A 21,391-nucleotide genomic window follows, 5' to 3' on the forward strand; every position below is an offset into this window, starting at 1 on the left:
CAAGCTGGATGGAATCCACTGCATTTAATCGGGATGCATTTTACCACGCTGCATGGAATATACTGCATTCAATCACGATGCATGGAATTCACTGCATTCAATTGGGATCCATTGCGCCACGATACTTGGAATCCACTGCGTTCAATTTAAATCCATTGCACCACACTGCATGGAATCCACTGCATTCTCTCGAGATCCATTGGGCCACGCTGCATCGAATCCACTGCATTCAATCGGGATCCATTTAACCCCGCTGCATGGAATGCACTGCGTTCAATTGGGATGCATTTGACCATGCTGCATGGAGTGCACTGCATTCAATGACACTGCATGGAATCCACTGCATCACTCGGGATGCATTTTACCATTCTGCATGGAATCCACTGCATTCAGTGACGCTGCATGGAATCCACTGCAGTCAATCGGGATCCATTGTGCCACATTTCAGGGAAACCACTGCATTCAATCGACATGCATTCCGCCATGCTGCATGGAATCCACTGCATTCAATCGAGATCCATTGGGCCACGCTGCATGGAATCCACTGCATTCAATTGGGATCCATTTAACCCCGCTGCATGGAATCCACTGCATCAATCGGGATGCATTTTATCATGCTGCCTGGAATCCACTGCATTCATTGACACTGCATGGAATCCACTGCATCAATCAGGATGCATTTTACCATGCTGCATGGAATCCACTGCATTCAATCATGCTGCATAAAATCCCCTGCATTTAATAGGGTTCAATTTCTCCATGCTGCATGGAATCCACTGCATTCAATCATGCTTCATTGCAACTAGTGCATTCAATTGTGTACCATAGTGCCACGCTTCATGGAATCCACTGCATTCAATCATGCTTCATTGCAACCAATGCATTCAATCGGGATTCATTGGGCCTCGCTGCCTGGAATCCACTGCATTCAATCATGCTGCATGGAATCCACTGCATTCAATCATGCTGCATAAAATCCACTGCATTCAATAGGGTTCCATTTCTTCACGCTGCATGGCATACACTGCATTCAAACACGCTGCATGGAATCCACTGCATTCAATCGAGATCCATTGGGCCACGCTGCATGGAATTCACTGCAATCAATCAGAATCCACTGTACCACACTGCACGGAGTCCTCTGCATTCAATCCAGATCCATTGGGCCACGCTGCATGGAATCCACTGCATTCAATCGGGATGCTTTGGGCCTCGCTGCATAAAATCCACTGCATTTAATCGGGATGCATTGGGCCTCACTGCATGGAATCTACTGCATTCAATCATGCTGCATGGAATCCACTGCATTCAATCATGCTGCATAAAATCCCCTGCATTTAATAGGGTTCAATTTCTCCATGCTGCATGGAATCCACTGCATTCAATCATGCTTCATTGCAACCAGTGCATTCAATCGGGTACCATAGGGCCACGCTTCATGGAATCCACTGCATTCAATCATGCTTCATTGCAACCACTGCATTCAATCGGGAACCATTGGGCCATGCTGCATGGAATCCACTGCATTCAATCACGCTGCATGGAATCCACTGCATTCAATCGGGATGCTTTGGGCCATGCTGGATAATATCCACTGCATTCAATCGGGATTCATTGGGCCTCGCTGCCTGGAATCCACTGCATTCAATCATGCTGCATGGAATCCACTGCATTCAATGACACTGCATGGAATCCACTGCATTCAATAGGGTTCCATTTCTTCACGCTGCATGGAATACACTGCATTCAAACACGCTGCCTGGAATCCACTGCATTCAATCGAGATCCATTGGGCCACGCTGCATGGAACTCACTGCAATCAATCAGAATCCACTCCACCACACTGCACGGAGTCCTCTGCATTCAATCGAGATCCATTGGGCCACGCTGCATGGAATCCACTGCATCAATTGGGATGCATTTTATCATGCTGCCTGGAATCCACTGCATTCAATGACACTGCATGGAATCCACTGCATCAATTGGGATGCATTTTACCATGCTGCATGGAATCCACTGCATTCAATGACACTGCATGGAATCGACTGCATCAATCGTGACGCATTTTACCATGCTGCATGGAATCCACTGCATTCACTCGGGATCCATTTAGCCATGCTGCATGTAATGCACTGCGTTTAATCGGGATGCATTTTACCATGCTGCATGGAATCCACTGCATTCAGTGATGCTGCATGGAATGCACTACCTTCAATCGGGATGCTTTGGGCCATGCTGCATAAAATCCACTGCATTTAATCGGGATGCATTTTACCACGCTGCATGGAATATACTGCATTCAATCACGCTGCATGGAATTCACTGCATTCAATTGGGATCCATTGTGCCACGATGCATGGAATCCACTGCGTTCAATTTAAATCCATTGCACCACACTGCATGGAATCCACTGCATTCTCTCGAGATCCATTGGGCCACGCTGCATCGAATCCACTGCATTCAATCGGGATCCATTTAACCCCGCTGCATGGAATGCACTGCGTTCAATTGGGATGCATTAAACCATGCTGCATGGAATCCACTGCATTCAATGACACTGCATGGAATCCACTGCATCCATCGGGATGCATTTTACCATGCTGCATGGAATCCACTGCATTCAGTGACGCTGCATGGAATCTACTGCAGTCAATCGGGATCCATTGTGCCACATTGCAGGGAAACCACTGCATTCAATCGACATCCATTGCGCCATGCTGCATGGAATCCACTGCATTCAATTGGGATTCATTGGGCCTCACTGCATGGAATACACTGCGTTCAATCGAGATCCATTGGGCCACGCTGCATGGAATCCACTGCATTCACTCGGGATCCATTTCGCCATGCTTCATGGAATACACTGCGTTCAATCGGGATGCATTTTACCATGCTGCATGGAATCCACTGCATTCAGTGATGCTGCATGGAATGCACTACCTTCAATCGGGATGCTTTGGGCCATGCTGCATAAAATCCACTGCATTTAATCGGGATGCATTGGGCCACGCTCCATGGAATCAACTGCATTCAATCAAGCTGGATGGAATCCACTGCATTTAATCGGGATGCATTTTACCATGCTGCATGGAATGTACTGCATTCAATCACGCTGCATGGAATTCACTGCATTCAATTGGGATCCATTGCACAACGATGCATGGAATCCACTGCGTTCAATCAAAATCCATTACACCACACTGCATGGAATCCACTGCATTCTCTCGAGATCCATTGGGCCACGCTGCATGGAATCTACTGCATTCAATCATGCTGCATGGAATCCACTGCATTCAATCATGCTGCATAAAATCCCCTGCATTTAATAGGGTTCAATTTCTCCATGCTGCATGGAATCCTCTGCATTCAATCATGCTTCATTGCAACCAGTGCATTCAATCGGGTACCATAGGGCCACGCTTCATGGAATCCACTGCATTCAATCATGCTTCATTGCAACCACTGCATTCAATTGGGGACCATTGGGCCATGCTGTATGGAATCCACTGCATTCAAACACGCTGCATGGAATCCACTGCATTCAATCGGGATGCTTTGGGCCATGCTGGATAATATCCACTGCATTCAATCGGGATTCATTGGGCCTCGCTGCCTGGAATGCACTGCATTTAATCATGCTGCATGGAATCCACTGCATTCAATCATGCTGCATAAAATCCACTGCATTTAATAGGGTTCCATTACTTCATGCTGCATGGCATACACTGCATTCAAACACGCTGCATGGAATCCACTGCATTCAATCGAGATCCATTGGGCCTCGCTGCATGGAATCCACTGCATTCAATTGGGATCCATTGGGCCACGCTGCATTGAATCCACTGCATTCAATCGGGATCCATTTAACCCCGCTGCATGGAATCCACTGCATCAATCGGGATGCATTTTATCATGCTGCCTGGAATCCAGTGTATTCATTGATACTGCATGGAATCCACTGCATCAATCGAGATTCATTTTACCATGCTGCATGTAATCCTCTGCATTCAATCATGCTGCATAAAATCCCCTGCATTTAATAGGTTTCAATTTCTCCATGCTGCATGGAATCCTCTGCATTCACATGCGTCATTGCAACCAGTGCATTCAATCGGGTACCATAGGGCCACGCTTCAAGGAATCAACTGCATTCAATCATGCTTCATTGCAACCACTGCATTCAATCGGGATTCATTGGGCCTCGCTCCATGGAATCCACTGCATTCAATTGGGATTCATTGGGCCTCACTGCATGGAATACACTGCGTTCAATCGAGATCCACTGGGCCACGCTGCATGGAATCCACTGCATTCAATCGGGATCCATTTAGCCATGCTTCAGGGAATACACTGCGTTCAATCGGGATGCATTTTACCATGCTGCATGGAATCCACTGCATTCAGTGATGCTGCATGGAATGCACTACCTTCAATCGGGATGCTTTGGGCCATGCTGCTTAAAATCCACTGCATTTAATCGGGATGCATTGGGCCACGCTCCATGGAATCAACTGCATTCAATCAAGCTGGATGGAATCCACTGCATTTAATCGGGATGCATTTTACCACGCTGCATGGAATATACTGCATTCAATCACGATGCATGGAATTCACTGCATTCAATTGGGATCCATTGCGCCACGATACTTGGAATCCACTGCGTTCAATTTAAATCCATTGCACCACACTGCATGGAATCCACTGCATTCTCTCGAGATCCATTGGGCCACGCTGCATCGAATCCACTGCATTCAATCGGGATCCATTTAACCCCGCTGCATGGAATGCACTGCGTTCAATTGGGATGCATTTGACCATGCTGCATGGAATCCACTGCATTCAATGACACTGCATGGAATCCACTGCATCAATCGGGATGCATTTTACCATTCTGCATGGAATCCACTGCATTCAGTGACGCTGCATGGAATCCACTGCAGTCAATCGGGATCCATTGTGCCACATTTCAGGGAAACCACTGCATTCAATCGACATCCATTGCGCCATGCTGCATGGAATCCACTGCATTCAATCGAGATCCATTGGGCCACGCTGCATGGAATCCACTGCATTCAATCGGGATCCATTTAACCCCGCTGCATGGAATCCACTGCATCAATCGGGATGCATTTTATCATGCTGCCTGGAATCCACTGCATTCATTGACACTGCATGGAATCCACTGCATCAATCAGGATGCATTTTACCATGCTGCATGGAATCCACTGCATTCAATCATGCTGCATAAAATCCCCTGCATTTAATAGGGTTCAATTTCTCCATGCTGCATGGAATCCACTGCATTCAATCATGCTTCATTGCAACTAGTGCATTCAATCGTGTACCATAGTGCCACGCTTCATGGAATCCACTGCATTCAATCATGCTTCATTGCAACCACTGCATTCAATCGGGATTCATTGGGCCTCGCTGCCTGGAATCCACTGCATTCAATCATGCTGCATGGAATCCACTGCATTCAATCATGCTGCATAAAATCCACTGCATTCAATAGGGTTCCATTTCTTCACGCTGCATGGCATACACTGCATTCAAACACGCTGCATGGAATCCACTGCATTCAATCGAGATCCATTGGGCCACGCTGCATGGAATTCACTGCAATCAATCAGAATCCACTGTACCACACTGCACGGAGTCCTCTGCATTCAATCCAGATCCATTGGGCCACGCTGCATGGAATCCACTGCATTCAATCGGGATGCTTTGGGCCTCGCTGCATAAAATCCACTGCATTTAATCGGGATGCATTGGGCCACACTGCATGGAATCTACTGCATTCAATCATGCTGCATGGAATCCACTGCATTCAATCATGCTGCATAAAATCCCCTGCATTTAATAGGGTTCAATTTCTCCATGCTGCATGGAATCCACTGCATTCAATCATGCTTCATTGCAACCAGTGCATTCAATCGGGTACCATAGGGCCACGCTTCATGGAATCCACTGCATTCAATCATGCTTCATTGCAACCACTGCATTCAATCGGGAACCATTGGGCCATGCTGCATGGAATCCACTGCATTCAAACACGCTGCATGGAATCCACTGCATTCAATCGGGATGCTTTGGGCCATGCTGGATAATATCCACTGCATTCAATCGGGATTCATTGGGCCTCGCTGCCTGGAATCCACTGCATTCAATCATGCTGCATGGTATCCACTGCATTCAATGACACTGCATGGAATCCACTGCATTCAATAGGGTTCCATTTCTCCACACTGCATGGAATACACTGCATTCAAACACGCTGCCTGGAATCCACTGCATTCAATCGAGATTCATTGGGCCACGCTGCATGGAACTCACTGCAATCAATCAGAATCCACTCCACCACACTGCACGGAGTCCTCTGCATTCAATCGAGATCCATTGGGCCACGCTGCATGGAATCCACTGCATCAATCGGGATGCATTTTATCATGCTGCCTGGAATCCACTGCATTCAATGACACTGCATGGAATCCACTGCATCAATCGGGATGCATTTTACCATGCTGCATGGAATCCACTGCATTCAATGACACTGCATGGAATCCACTGCATCAATCGTGACGCATTTTACCATGCTGCATGGAATCCACTGCATTCATTCGGGATCCATTTAGCCATGCTGCATGTAATGCACTGCGTTTAATCGGGATGCATTTTACCATGCTGCATGGAATCCACTGCATTCAGTGATGCTGCATGTAATGCACTACCTTCAATCGGGATGCTTTGGGCCATGCTGCATAAAATCCACTGCATTTAATCGGGATGCATTGGGCCACGCTCCATGGAATCAACTGCATTCAATCAAGCTGGATGGAATCCACTGCATTTAATCGGGATGCATTTTACCACGCTGCATGGAATATACTGCATTCAATCACGCTGCATGGAATTCACTGCATTCAATTGGGATCCATTGTGCCACGATGCATGGAATCCACTGCGTTCAATTTAAATCCATTGCACCACACTGCATGGAATCCACTGCATTCTCTCGAGATCCATTGGGCCACGCTGCATCGAATCCACTGCATTCAATCGGGATCCATTTAACCCCGCTGCATGGAATGCACTGCGTTCAATTGGGATGCATTAAACCATGCTGCATGGAATCCACTGCATTCAATGACACTGCATGGAATCCACTGCATCAATCGGGATGCATTTTACCATGCTGCATGGAATCCACTGCATTCAGTGACGCTGCATGGAATCTACTGCAGTCAATCGGGATCCATTGTGCCACATTGCAGGGAAACCACTGCATTCAATCGACATCCATTGCGCCATGCTGCATGGAATCCACTGCATTCAATTGGGATTCATTGGGCCTCACTGCATGGAATACACTGCGTTCAATCGAGATCCATTGGGCCACGCTGCATGGAATCCACTGCATTCAATCGGGATCCATTTCGCCATGCTTCATGGAATACACTGCGTTCAATCGGGATGCATTTTACCATGCTGCATGGAATCCACTGCATTCAGTGATGCTGCATGGAATGCACTACCTTCAATCGGGATGCTTTGGGCCATGCTGCATAAAATCCACTGCATTTAATCGGGATGCATTGGGCCACGCTCCATGGAATCAACTGCATTCAATCAAGCTGGATGGAATCCACTGCATTTAATCGGGATGCATTTTACCATGCTGCATGGAATGTACTGCATTCAATCACGCTGCATGGAATTCACTGCATTCAATTGGGATCCATTGCACAACGATGCATGGAATCCACTGCGTTCAATCAAAATCCATTACACCACACTGCATGGAATCCACTGCATTCTCTCGAGATCCATTGGGCCACGCTGCATGGAATCTACTGCATTCAATCATGCTGCATGGAATCCACTGCATTCAATCATGCTGCATAAAATCCCCTGCATTTAATAGGGTTCAATTTCTCCATGCTGCATGGAATCCTCTGCATTCAATCATGCTTCATTGCAACCAGTGCATTCAATCGGGTACCATAGGGCCACGCTTCATGGAATCCACTGCATTCAATCATGCTTCATTGCAACCACTGCATTCAATTGGGGACCATTGGGCCATGCTGCATGGAATCCACTGCATTCAAACACGCTGCATGGAATCCACTGCATTCAATCGGGATGCTTTGGGCCAGGCTGGATAATATCCACTGCATTCAATCGGGATTCATTGGGCCTCGCTGCCTGGAATGCACTGCATTTAATCATGCTGCATGGAATCCACTGCATTCAATCATGCTGCATAAAATCCACTGCATTTAATAGGGTTCCATTACTTCATGCTGCATGGCATACACTGCATTCAAACACGCTGCATGGAATCCACTGCATTCAATCGAGATCCATTGGGCCTCGCTGCATGGAATCCACTGCATTCAATTGGGATCCATTGGGCCACGCTGCATTGAATCCACTGCATTCAATCGGGATCCATTTAACCCCGCTGCATGGAATCCACTGCATCAATCGGGATGCATTTTATCATGCTGCCTGGAATCCAGTGTATTCATTGATACTGCATGGAATCCACTGCATCAATCGAGATGCATTTTACCATGCTGCATGTAATCCTCTGCATTCAATCATGCTAGATAAAATCCCTGCATTTAATAGGGTTCAATTTCTCCATGCTGCATGGAATCCTCTGCATTCACATGCGTCATTGCAACCAGTGCATTCAATCGGGTACCATAGGGCCACGCTTCAAGGAATCAACTGCATTCAATCATGCTTCATTGCAACCACTGCATTCAATCGGGATTCATTGGGCCTCGCTCCATGGAATCCACTGCATTCAATTGGGATTCATTGGGCCTCACTGCATGGAATACACTGCGTTCAATCGAGATCCACTGGGCCACGCTGCATGGAATCCACTGCATTCAATCGGGATCCATTTAGCCATGCTTCAGGGAATACACTGCGTTCAATCGGGATGCATTTTACCATGCTGCATGGAATCCACTGCATTCAGTGATGCTGCATGGAATGCACTACCTTCAATCGGGATGCTTTGGGCCATGCTGCTTAAATTCCACTGCATTTAATCGGGATGCATTGGGCCACGCTCCATGGAATCAACTGCATTCAATCAAGCTGGATGGAATCCACTGCATTTAATCGGGATGCATTTTACCACGCTGCATGGAATATACTGCATTCAATCACGCTGCATGGAATTCACTGCATTCAATTGGGATCCATTGTGCCACGATGCATGGAATCCACTGCGTTCAATTTAAATCCATTGCACCACACTGCATGGAATCCACTGCATTCTCTCGAGATCCATTGGGCCACGCTGCATCGAATCCACTGCATTCAATCGGGATCCATTTAACCCCGCTGCATGGAATGCACTGCGTTCAATTGGGATGCATTAAACCATGCTGCATGGAATCCACTGCATTCAATGACACTGCATGGAATCCACTGCATCAATCGGGATGCATTTTACCATGCTGCATGGAATCCACTGCATTCAGTGACGCTGCATGGAATCTACTGCAGTCAATCGGGATCCATTGTGCCACATTGCAGGGAAACCACTGCATTCAATCGACATCCATTGCGCCATGCTGCATGGAATCCACTGCATTCAATTGGGATTCATTGGGCCTCACTGCATGGAATACACTGCGTTCAATCGAGATCCATTGGGCCACGCTGCATGGAATCCACTGCATTCACTCGGGATCCATTTCGCCATGCTTCATGGAATACACTGCGTTCAATCGGGATGCATTTTACCATGCTGCATGGAATCCACTGCATTCAGTGATGCTGCATGGAATGCACTACCTTCAATCGGGATGCTTTGGGCCATGCTGCATAAAATCCACTGCATTTAATCGGGATGCATTGGGCCACGCTCCATGGAATCAACTGCATTCAATCAAGCTGGATGGAATCCACTGCATTTAATCGGGATGCATTTTACCATGCTGCATGGAATGTACTGCATTCAATCACGCTGCATGGAATTCACTGCATTCAATTGGGATCCATTGCACAACGATGCATGGAATCCACTGCGTTCAATCAAAATCCATTACACCACACTGCATGGAATCCACTGCATTCTCTCGAGATCCATTGGGCCACGCTGCATGGAATCTACTGCATTCAATCATGCTGCATGGAATCCACTGCATTCAATCATGCTGCATAAAATCCCCTGCATTTAATAGGGTTCAATTTCTCCATGCTGCATGGAATCCTCTGCATTCAATCATGCTTCATTGCAACCAGTGCATTCAATCGGGTACCATAGGGCCACGCTTCATGGAATCCACTGCATTCAATCATGCTTCATTGCAACCACTGCATTCAATCGGGAACCATTGGGCCATGCTGCATGGAATCCACTGCATTCAAACACGCTGCATGGAATCCACTGCATTCAATCGGGATGCTTTGGGCCATGCTGGATAATATCCACTGCATTCAATCGGGATTCATTGGGCCTCGCTGCCTGGAATGCACTGCATTTAATCATGCTGCATGGAATCCACTGCATTCAATCATGCTGCATAAAATCCACTGCATTTAATAGGGTTCCATTACTTCATGCTGCATGGCATACACTGCATTCAAACACGCTGCATGGAATCCACTGCATTCAATTGGGATCCATTGGGCCACGCTGCATTGAATCCACTGCATTCAATCGGGATCCATTTAACCCCGCTGCATGGAATCCACTGCATCAATCGGGATGCATTTTATCATGCTGCCTGGAATCCAGTGTATTCATTGATACTGCATGGAATCCACTGCATCAATCGAGATGCATTTTACCATGCTGCATGTAATCCTCTGCATTCAATCATGCTGCATAAAATCCCCTGCATTTAATAGGGTTCAATTTCTCCATGCTGCATGGAATCCTCTGCATTCACATGCGTCATTGCAACCAGTGCATTCAATCGGGTAACATAGGGTCACGCTTCAAGGAATCAACTGCATTCAATCATGCTTCATTGCAACCACTGCATTCAATCGGGATTCATTGGGCCTCGCTCCATGGAATCCACTGCATTCAATTGGGATTCATTGGGCCTCACTGCATGGAATACACTGCGTTCAATCGAGATCCACTGGGCCACACTGCATGGAATCCACTGCATTCAATCGGGATCCATTTAGCCATGCTTCAGGGAATACACTGCGTTCAATCGGGATGCATTTTACCATGCTGCATGGAATCCACTGCATTCAGTGATGCTGCATGGAATGCACTACCTTCAATCGGGATGCTTTGGGCCATGCTGCTTAAAATCCACTGCATTTAATCGGGATGCATTGGGCCACGCTCCATGGAATCAACTGCATTCAATCAAGCTGGATGGAATCCACTGCATTTAATCGGGATGCATTTTACCATGCTGAATGGAATGTACTGCATTCAATCACGCTGCATGGAATTCACTGCATTCAATTGGGATCCATTGCGCCACGATGCATGGAATCCACTGCGTTCAATTTAAATCCATTGCACCACACTGCATGGAATCCACTGCATTCTCTCGAGATCCATTGGGCCACGCTGCATCGAATCCACTTCATTCAATCGGGATCCATTTAGCCACGCTGCATGGAATACTCTTCGTTCAATCGGGATGCATTTAACCATGCTGCATCGAATCCACTGCATTCAATCGGGATCCATTTATCCACGCTGCATGGAATACTCTTCGTTCAATCGGGATGCATTTAACCATGCTGCATCGAATCCACTGCATTAAGTGACGCTGCATGGAATCCACTGCATTCAATCTAGCTGGATGGAATCCACTGTATTTAATCGGGATGCATTTTACCATGCTGCATGTAATGTACTGCATTCAGTGATGCCGCATGGAACCACTGCATTCAATCGGGATACTTTGGGCCTCGCTGCATAAAATCCACTGCATTTAATCGGGATGCATTGGGCCTCACTTCATGGAATCTACTGCATTCAATCATGCTGCATGGAGTCCACTGCATTCAATCATGCTGCATAAAATACCCTGCATTTAATAGGGTTCAATTTCTCCATGCTGCATGGAATCCACTGCATTCAATCATGCTTCATTGCAACCAGTGCATTCAATCGGGTACCATAGGGCCACGCTTCATGGAATCCACTGCATTCAATCATGCTTCATTGCAACCACTGCATTCAATTGGGGACCATTGGGCCATGCTGCATGGAATCCACTGCATTCAAACACGCTGCATGGAATCCACTGCATTCAATTGGGTTGCTTTGGGCCATGCTGGATAATATCCACTGCATTCAATCGGGATTCATTGGGCCTCGCTGCCTGGAATCCACTGAATTCAATCATGCTGCATGGAATCCACTGCATTCAATCATGCTGCATAAAATCCACTGCATTCAATAGGGTTCCATTTCTTCACGCTGCATGGAATACACTGCATTCACACACGCTGCATCGAACCCACTGCATTCAATCGAGATCCATTGGGCCACGCTGCATCGAATCCACTGCATTCAATCGGGATCCATTTAACCCCGCTGCATGGAATACACTGTGTTCAATCGGGATGCATTTCACCATGCTGCATGGAATCCACTGCATTCAGTGACACTGCATGGAATCCACTGCAGTCAATCGGGATCCATTGTGCCACATTGCAGGGAAACCACTGCCTTCAATCGACATCCATTGCGCCATGCTGCATGGAATCCACTGCATTCAATCGGGATACATTTAACCCCGCTGCATGGAATCCACTGCATCAGTCGGGATGCATTTTACCATGCTGCATGGAATCCACTGCATTCAATGACACTGCATGGAATCCACTGCATTCAATCGGGATCCATTTAGCCATACTTCATGGAATACACTGCGTTCAATCGGGATGCATTTTACCATGCTGCATGGAATCCACTGCATTCAGTGATGCTGCATGGAATGCACTACCTTCAATCGGGATGCTTTGGGCCATGCTGCTTAAAATCCACTGCATTTAATCGGGATGCATTGGGCCACGCTCCATGGAATCAACTGCATTCAATCAAGCTGGATGGAATCCACTGCATTTAATCGGGATGCATTTTACCACGCTGCATGGAATATACTGCATTCAATCACGATGCATGGAATTCACTGCATTCAATTGGGATCCATTGCGCCACGATACTTGGAATCCACTGCGTTCAATTTAAATCCATTGCACCACACTGCATGGAATCCACTGCATTCTCTCGAGATCCATTGGGCCACGCTGCATCGAATCCACTGCATTCAATCGGGATCCATTTAACCCCGCTGCATGGAATGCACTGCGTTCAATTGGGATGCATTTGACCATGCTGCATGGAATCCACTGCATTCAATGACACTGCATGGAATCCACTGCATCAATCGGGATGCATTTTACCATTCTGCATGGAATCCACTGCATTCAGTGACGCTGCATGGAATCCACTGGAGTCAATCGGGATCCATTGTGCCACATTTCAGGGAAACCACTGCATTCAATCGACATCCATTGCGCCATGCTGCATGGAATCCACTGCATTCAATCGAGATCCATTGGGCCACGCTGCATGGAATCCACTGCATTCAATCGGGATCCATTTAACCCCGCTGCATGGAATCCACTGCATCAATCGTGATGCATTTTATCATGCTGCCTGGAATCCACTGCATTCATTGACACTGCATGGAATCCACTGCATCAATCAGGATGCATTTTACCATGCTGCATGGAATCCACTGCATTCAATCATGCTGCATAAAATCCCCTGCATTTAATAGGGTTCAATTTCTCCATGCTGCATGGAATCCACTGCATTCAATCATGCTTCTTTGCAACTAGTGCATTCAATCGTGTACCATAGTGCCACGCTTCATGGAATCCACTGCATTCAATCATGCTTCATTGCAACCACTGCATTCAATCGGGATTCATTGGGCCTCGCTGCCTGGAATCCACTGCATTCAATCATGCTGCATGGAATCCACTGCATTCAATCATGCTGCATAAAATCCACTGCATTCAATAGGGTTCCATTTCTTCACGCTGCATGGCATACACTGCATTCAAACACGCTGCATGGAATCCACTGCATTCAATCGAGATCCATTGGGCCACGCTGCATGGAATTCACTGCAATCAATCAGAATCCACTGCACCACACTGCACGGAGTCCTCTGCATTCAATCGAGATCCATTGGGCCACGCTGCATGGAATCCACTGCATTCAATCGGGATGCTTTGGGCCTCGCTGCATAAAATCCACTGCATTTAATCGGGATGCATTGGGCCTCACTGCATGGAATCTACTGCATTCAATCATGCTGCATGGAATCCACTGCATTCAATCATGCTGCATAAAATCCCCTGCATTTAATAGGGTTCAATTTCTCCATGCTGCGTGGAATCCACTGCATTCAATCATGCTTCATTGCAACCAGTGCATTCAATCGGGTACCATAGGGCCACGCTTCATGGAATCCACTGCATTCAATCATGCTTCATTGCAACCACTGCATTCAATCGGGAACCATTGGGCCATGCTTCATGGAATCCACTGCATTCAAACACGCTGCATGGAATCCACTGCATTCAATCAGGATGCTTTGGGCCATGCTGGATAATATCCACTGCATTCAATCGGGATTCATTGGGCCTCGCTGCCTGGAATCCACTGCATTCAATCAGGCTGCATGGAATCCACTGCATTCAATCATGCTGCATAAAATCCACTGCATTCAATAGGGTTCCATTTCTTCACGCTGCATGGCATACACTGCATTCAAACACGCTGCATGGAATCCACTGCATTCAATCGAGATCCATTGGGCCACGCTGCATGGAATTCACTGCAATCAATCAGAATCCACTGCACCACACTGCACGGAGTCCTCTGCATTCAATCGAGATCCATTGGGCCACGCTGCATGGAATCCACTGCATTCAATCGGGATGCTTTGGGCCTCGCTGCATAAAATCCACTGCATTTAATCGGGATGCATTGGGCCTCACTGCATGGAATCTACTGCATTCAATCATGCTGCATGGAATCCACTGCATTCAATCATGCTGCATAAAATCCCCTGCATTTAATAGGGTTCAATTTCTCCATGCTGCATGGAATCCACTGCATTCAATCATGCTTCATTGCAACCAGTGCATTCAATCGGGTACCATAGGGCCACGCTTCATGGAATCCACTGCATTCAATCATGCTTCATTGCAACCACTGCATTCAATCGGGAACCATTGGGCCATGCTTCATGGAATCCACTGCATTCAAACACGCTGCATGGAATCCACTGCATTCAATCGGGATGCTTTGGGCCATGCTGGATAATATCCACTGCATTCAATCGGGATTCATTGGGCCTCGCTGCCTGGAATCCACTGCATTCAATCAGGCTGCATGGAATCCACTGCATTCAATCATGCTGCATAAAATCCACTGCATTCAATAGGGTTCCATTTCTTCACGCTGCATGGAATACACTGCATTCAAACACGCTGCCTGGAATCCACTGCATTCAATCGAGATCCATTGGGCCACGCTGCATGGAATCCACTGCATCAATCGGGATGCATTTTATCATGCTGCATGGAATCCACTGCATTCAATGACACTGCATGGAATCCACTGCATCAATCGGGATGCATTTTACCATGCTGCATGGAATCCACTGCATTCAATGACACTGCATGGAATCCACTGCATCAATCGTGACGCATTTTACCATGCTGCATGGAATCCACTGCATTCACTCGGGATCCATTTAGCCATGCTGCATATAATGCACTGCGTTCAATCGGGATGCATTTTACCATGCTGCATGGAATCCACTGCATTCATTGATGCAGCATGGAATGCACTACCTTCAATCGGGATGCTTTGGGCCATGCTGCATAAAATCCACTGCATTTAATCGGGATGCATTGGGCCACGCTCCATGGAATCAACTGCATTCAATCAAGCTGGATGGAATCCACTGCATTTAATCGGGATGCATTTTACCACGCTGCATGGAATATACTGCATTCAATTGGGATCCATTGCGCCACGATGCATGGAATCCACTGCGTTCAATTTAAATCCATTGCACCACACTGCATGGAATCCACTGCATTCTCTCGAGATCCATTGGGCCACGCTGCATCGAATCCACTGCATTCAATCGGGATCCATTTAACCCCGCTGCATGGAATGCACTGCGTTCAATTGGGATGCATTAAACCATGCTGCATGGAAACCACTGCATTCAATGACACTGCATGGAATCCACTGCATCAATCGGGATGCATTTTACCATGCTGCATGGAATCCACTGCATTCAGTGACGCTGCATGGAATCTACTGCAGTCAATCGGGATCCATTGTGCCACATTGCAGGGAAATCACTGCATTCAATCGACATCCATTGCGCCATGCTGCATGGAATCCACTGCATTCAATTGGGATTCATTGGGCCTCACTGCATGGAATACACTGCGTTCAATCGAGATCCATTGGGCCACGCTGCATGGAATCCACTGCATTCAATCGGGATCCATTTAGCCATGCATCATGGAATACACTGCGTTCAATCGGGATGCATTTTACCATGCTGCATGGAATCCACTGCATTCAGTGATGCTGCATGGAATGCACTACCTTCAACCGGGATGCTTTGGGCCATGCTGCATAAAATCCACTGCATTTAATCGGGATGCATTGGGCCACGCTCCATGGAATCAACTGCATTCAATCAAGCTGGATGGAATCCACTGCATTTAATCGGGATGCATTTTACCACGCTGCATGGAATGTACTGCATTCAATCACGCTGCATGGAATTCACTGCATTCAATTGGGATCCATTGCACAACGATGCATGGAATCCACTGCGTTCAATCAAAATCCATTGCACCACACTGCATGGAATCCACTGCATTCTCTCGAGATCCATTGGGCCACGCTGCATGGAATCTACTGCATTCAATCATGCTGCATGGAATCCACTGCATTCAATCATGCTGCATAAAATCCCCTGCATTTAATAGGGTTCAATTTCTCCATGCTGCATGGAATCCTCTGCATTCAATCATGCTTCATTGCAACCAGTGCATTCAATCGGGTAACATAGGGCCACGCTTCATGGAATCCACTGCATTCAATCATGCTTCATTGCAACCACTGCATTCAATCGGGAACCATTGGGCCATGCTGCATGGAATCCACTGCATTCAATCGGGATCCATTGGGCCATGCTGCATGGAATCCACTGCATTCAATCGGGATGCTTTGGGCCATGCTGGATAATATCCACTGCATTCAATCGGGATTCATTGGGCCTCGCTCCATGGAATCCACTGCATTCAATTGGGATTCATTGGGCCTCACTGCATGGAATACACTGCGTTCAATCGAGATCCACTGGGCCACGCTGCATGGAATCCACTGCATTCAATCGGGATCCATTTAGCCATGCTTCAGGGAATACACTGCGTTCAATCGGGATGCATTTTACCATGCTGCATGGAATCCACTGCATTCAGTGATGCTGCATGGAATGCACTACCTTCAATCGGGATGCTTTGGGCCATGCTGCTTAAATTCCACTGCATTTAATCGGGATGCATTGGGCCACGCTCCATGGAATCAACTGCATTCAATCAAGCTGGATGGAATCCACTGCATTTAATCGGGATGCATTTTACCATGCTGAATGGAATGTACTGCATTCAATCACGCTGCATGGAATTCACTGCATTCAATTGGGATCCATTGCACAATTGTGCATGGAATCCACTGCGTTCAATCAAAATCCATTGCACCACACTGCATGGAATCCACTGCATTCTCTCGAGATCCATTGGGCCACGCTGCATCGAATCCACTGCATTCAATCGGGATCCATTTAGCCACACTGCATGGAATACTCTTCGTTCAATCGGGATGCATTTAACCATGCTGCATCGAATCCACTGCATTCAATCGGGATCCATTTATCCACGCTGCATGGAATACTCTTCGTTCAATCGGGATGCATTTAACCATGCTGCATCGAATCCACTGCATTCAGTGACGCTGCATGGAATCCACTGCATTCAATCAAGCTGGATGGAATCCACTGTATTTAATCGGGATGCATTTTACCATGCTGCATGTAATGTACTGCATTCAGTGATGCCGCATGGAACCACTGCATTCAATCGGGATACTTTGGGCCTCGCTGCATAAAATCCACTGCATTTAATCGGGATGCATTGGGCCTCACTTCATGGAATCTACTGCATTCAATCATGCTGCATGGAGTCCACTGCATTCAATCATGCTGCATAAAATACCCTGCATTTAATAGGGTTCAATTTCTCCATGCTGCATGGAATCCACTGCATTCAATCATGCTTCATTGCAACCAGTGCATTCAATCGGGTACCATAGGGCCACGCTTCATGGAATCCACTGCATTCAATCATGCTTCATTGCAACCACTGCATTCAATTGGGGACCATTGGGCCATGCTGCATGGAATCCACTGCATTCAAACACGCTGCATGGAATCCACTGCATTCAATTGGGATGCTTTGGGCCATGCTGGATAATATCCACTGCATTCAATCGGGATTCATTGGGCCTCGCTGCCTGGAATCCACTGCATTCAATCATGCTGCATGGAATCCACTGCATTCAATAGGGTTCCATTTCTTCACGCTGCATGGCATACACTGCATTCAAACACGCTGAATGGAATCCACTGCATTCAATCGAAATCCATTGGGCCACGCTGCATGGAATCCACTGCATTCAATCGGGATCCATTTAACCCCGCTGCATGGAATACACTGTGTTCAATCGGGATGCATTTCACCATGCTGCATGGAATCCACTGCATTCAGTGACACTGCATGGAATCCACTGCAGTCAATCGGGATCCATTGTGCCACATTGCAGGGAAACCACTGCATTCAATCGACATCCATTGCGCCATGCTGCATGGAATCCACTGCATTCAATTGGGATTCATTGGGCCTCACTGCATGGAATACACTGCGTTCAATCGAGATCCATTGGGCCACGCTGCATGGAATCCACTGCATTCAATCGGGATCCATTTCGCCATGCTTCATGGAATACACTGCGTTCAATCGGGATGCTTTTTACCATGCTGCATGGAATCCACTGCATTCAGTGATGCTGCATGGAATGCACTACATTCAATCGGGATGCTTTGGGCCATGCTGCTTAAAATCCACTGCATTTAATCGGGATGCATTGGGCCACGCTCCATGGAATCAACTGCATTCAATCAAGCTGCATGGAATCCACTGCATTCAATCGACATCCATTGGGCCACGCTGCATGGAATCCACTGCATTCAATCGGGATCCATTTAACCCCGCTGCATGGAATCCACTGCATCAATCGGGATGCATTTTACCATGCTGCATGGAATCCACTGCATTAATGACACTGCATGGAATACACTGCATCAATCGGGATGCATTTTACCATGCTGCATGGAATCCACTGCCTTCAATGACACTGCATGGAATCCACTGCATCACTCGGGACGCATTTTACCATGCTGCATGGAATCCACTGCATTATGTGACGCTGCATGGAATCCACTGCAGTCAATCGGGATCCATTGTGCCCCATTGCAGGGAAACCACGTCATTCAAGCGACATCCATTGCACCATGCTGCATGGAATCCACTGCATTCAATCGGGATCCATTTAGCCATGCTTCATGGAATACACTGCGTTCAATCGGGATGCATTTTACCATGCTGCATGGAATCCACTGCATTCAGTGATGCTGCATGTAATGCACTACCTTCAATCGGGATGCTTTAGGCCATGCTGCTTAAAATCCACTGCATTTAATCGGGATGCATTGGGCCACGCTCCATGGAATCAACTGCATTCAATCAAGCTGCATGGAATCCACTGCATTCAATCGGGATGCATTTTACCATGCTGTATGGAGTATACTGTATTCAATCACGCTGCATGGAATTCACTGCATTCAATTGGGATTCATTGTGCCAAATGCATGGAATCCACTGCGTTCAATCAAAATCCATTGCACCATACTGCATGGAATCCACTGCATTCTCTCGAGATCCATTGGGCCACGCTGCATCGAATCCACTGTATTCAATCGGGATCCATTCAGCCATGCTTCATGGAATACACTGCGTTCAATCGGGATGCATTTTACCATGCTGCATCGAATCCACTGCATTCAGTGACGCTGCATGGAATCCACTGCATTCAATCGGGATGCTTTGGGCCTCGCTGCATAAAATCCACTGCATTTAATCGGAATGCATTGGGCCTCACTGCATGGAATCTACTGCATTCAATCATGCTGCATGGAATCCACTGCATTCAATCATGCTGCATAAAATCCCCTGCATTTAATAGGGTTCAATTTCTCCATGCTGCATGGAATCCACTGCATTCAATCATGCTTCATTGCAACCAGTGCATTCAATCGGGTACCATAGGGCCACGCTTCATGGAATCCACTGCATTCAATCATGCTTCATTGCAACCACTGCATTCAATCGGGAACCATTGGGCCATGCTGCATGGAATCCACTGCATTCAAACACGCTGCATGGAATCCACTGCATTCAATCGGGATGCTTTGGGCCATGCTGGATAATATCCACTGCATTCAATCGGGATTCATTGGGTCTCGCTGCCTGGAATCCACTGCATTCAATCATGCTGCATGGAATCCACTGCATTCAATGACACTGCATGGAAGCCACTGCATTCAATAGGGTTCCATTTCTTCACGCTGCATGGAATACACTGCATTCAAACACGCTGCCTGGAATCCACTGCATTCAATCGAGATCCATTGGGCCACGCTGCATGGAATTCACTGCAATCAATCAGAATCCACTCCACCACACTGCACGGAGTACACTGCATTCAATGGAGATCCATTGGGCCACGCTGCATGGAATCCACTGCAGTCAATTGGGATCCATTTAACCCCGCTGCATGGAATCCACTGCATCAATCGGGATGCATTTTATCATGCTGCCTGGAATCCACTGTATTCAATGACACTGCATGGAATCCACTGCATCAATCGGGATGCATTTTACCATGCTGCATGGAATCCACTGCATTCAATGACACTGCATAGAATCCACTGCATCAATCGTGACGCATTTTACCATGCTGCATGGAATCCACTGCATTCATTCGGGATCCATTTAGCCATGCTGCATGTAATGCACTGCGTTTAATCGGGATGCATTTTACCATGCTGCATGGAATCCACTGCATTCAGTGATGCTGCATGGAATGCACTACATTTAATCGGGATGCATTGGGCCACGCTCCATGGAATCAACTGCATTCAAT

The sequence above is a fragment of the Sus scrofa genome, chromosome 13, assembly GCF_054392235.1.
Source record: "Sus scrofa isolate SSC_HxYL_T2T_F1_AM1 chromosome 13, Sscrofa_HxYL_maternal_Yorkshire_Landrace_v2.0, whole genome shotgun sequence".
Taxonomy (NCBI): Eukaryota; Metazoa; Chordata; class Mammalia; order Artiodactyla; family Suidae; genus Sus; species Sus scrofa.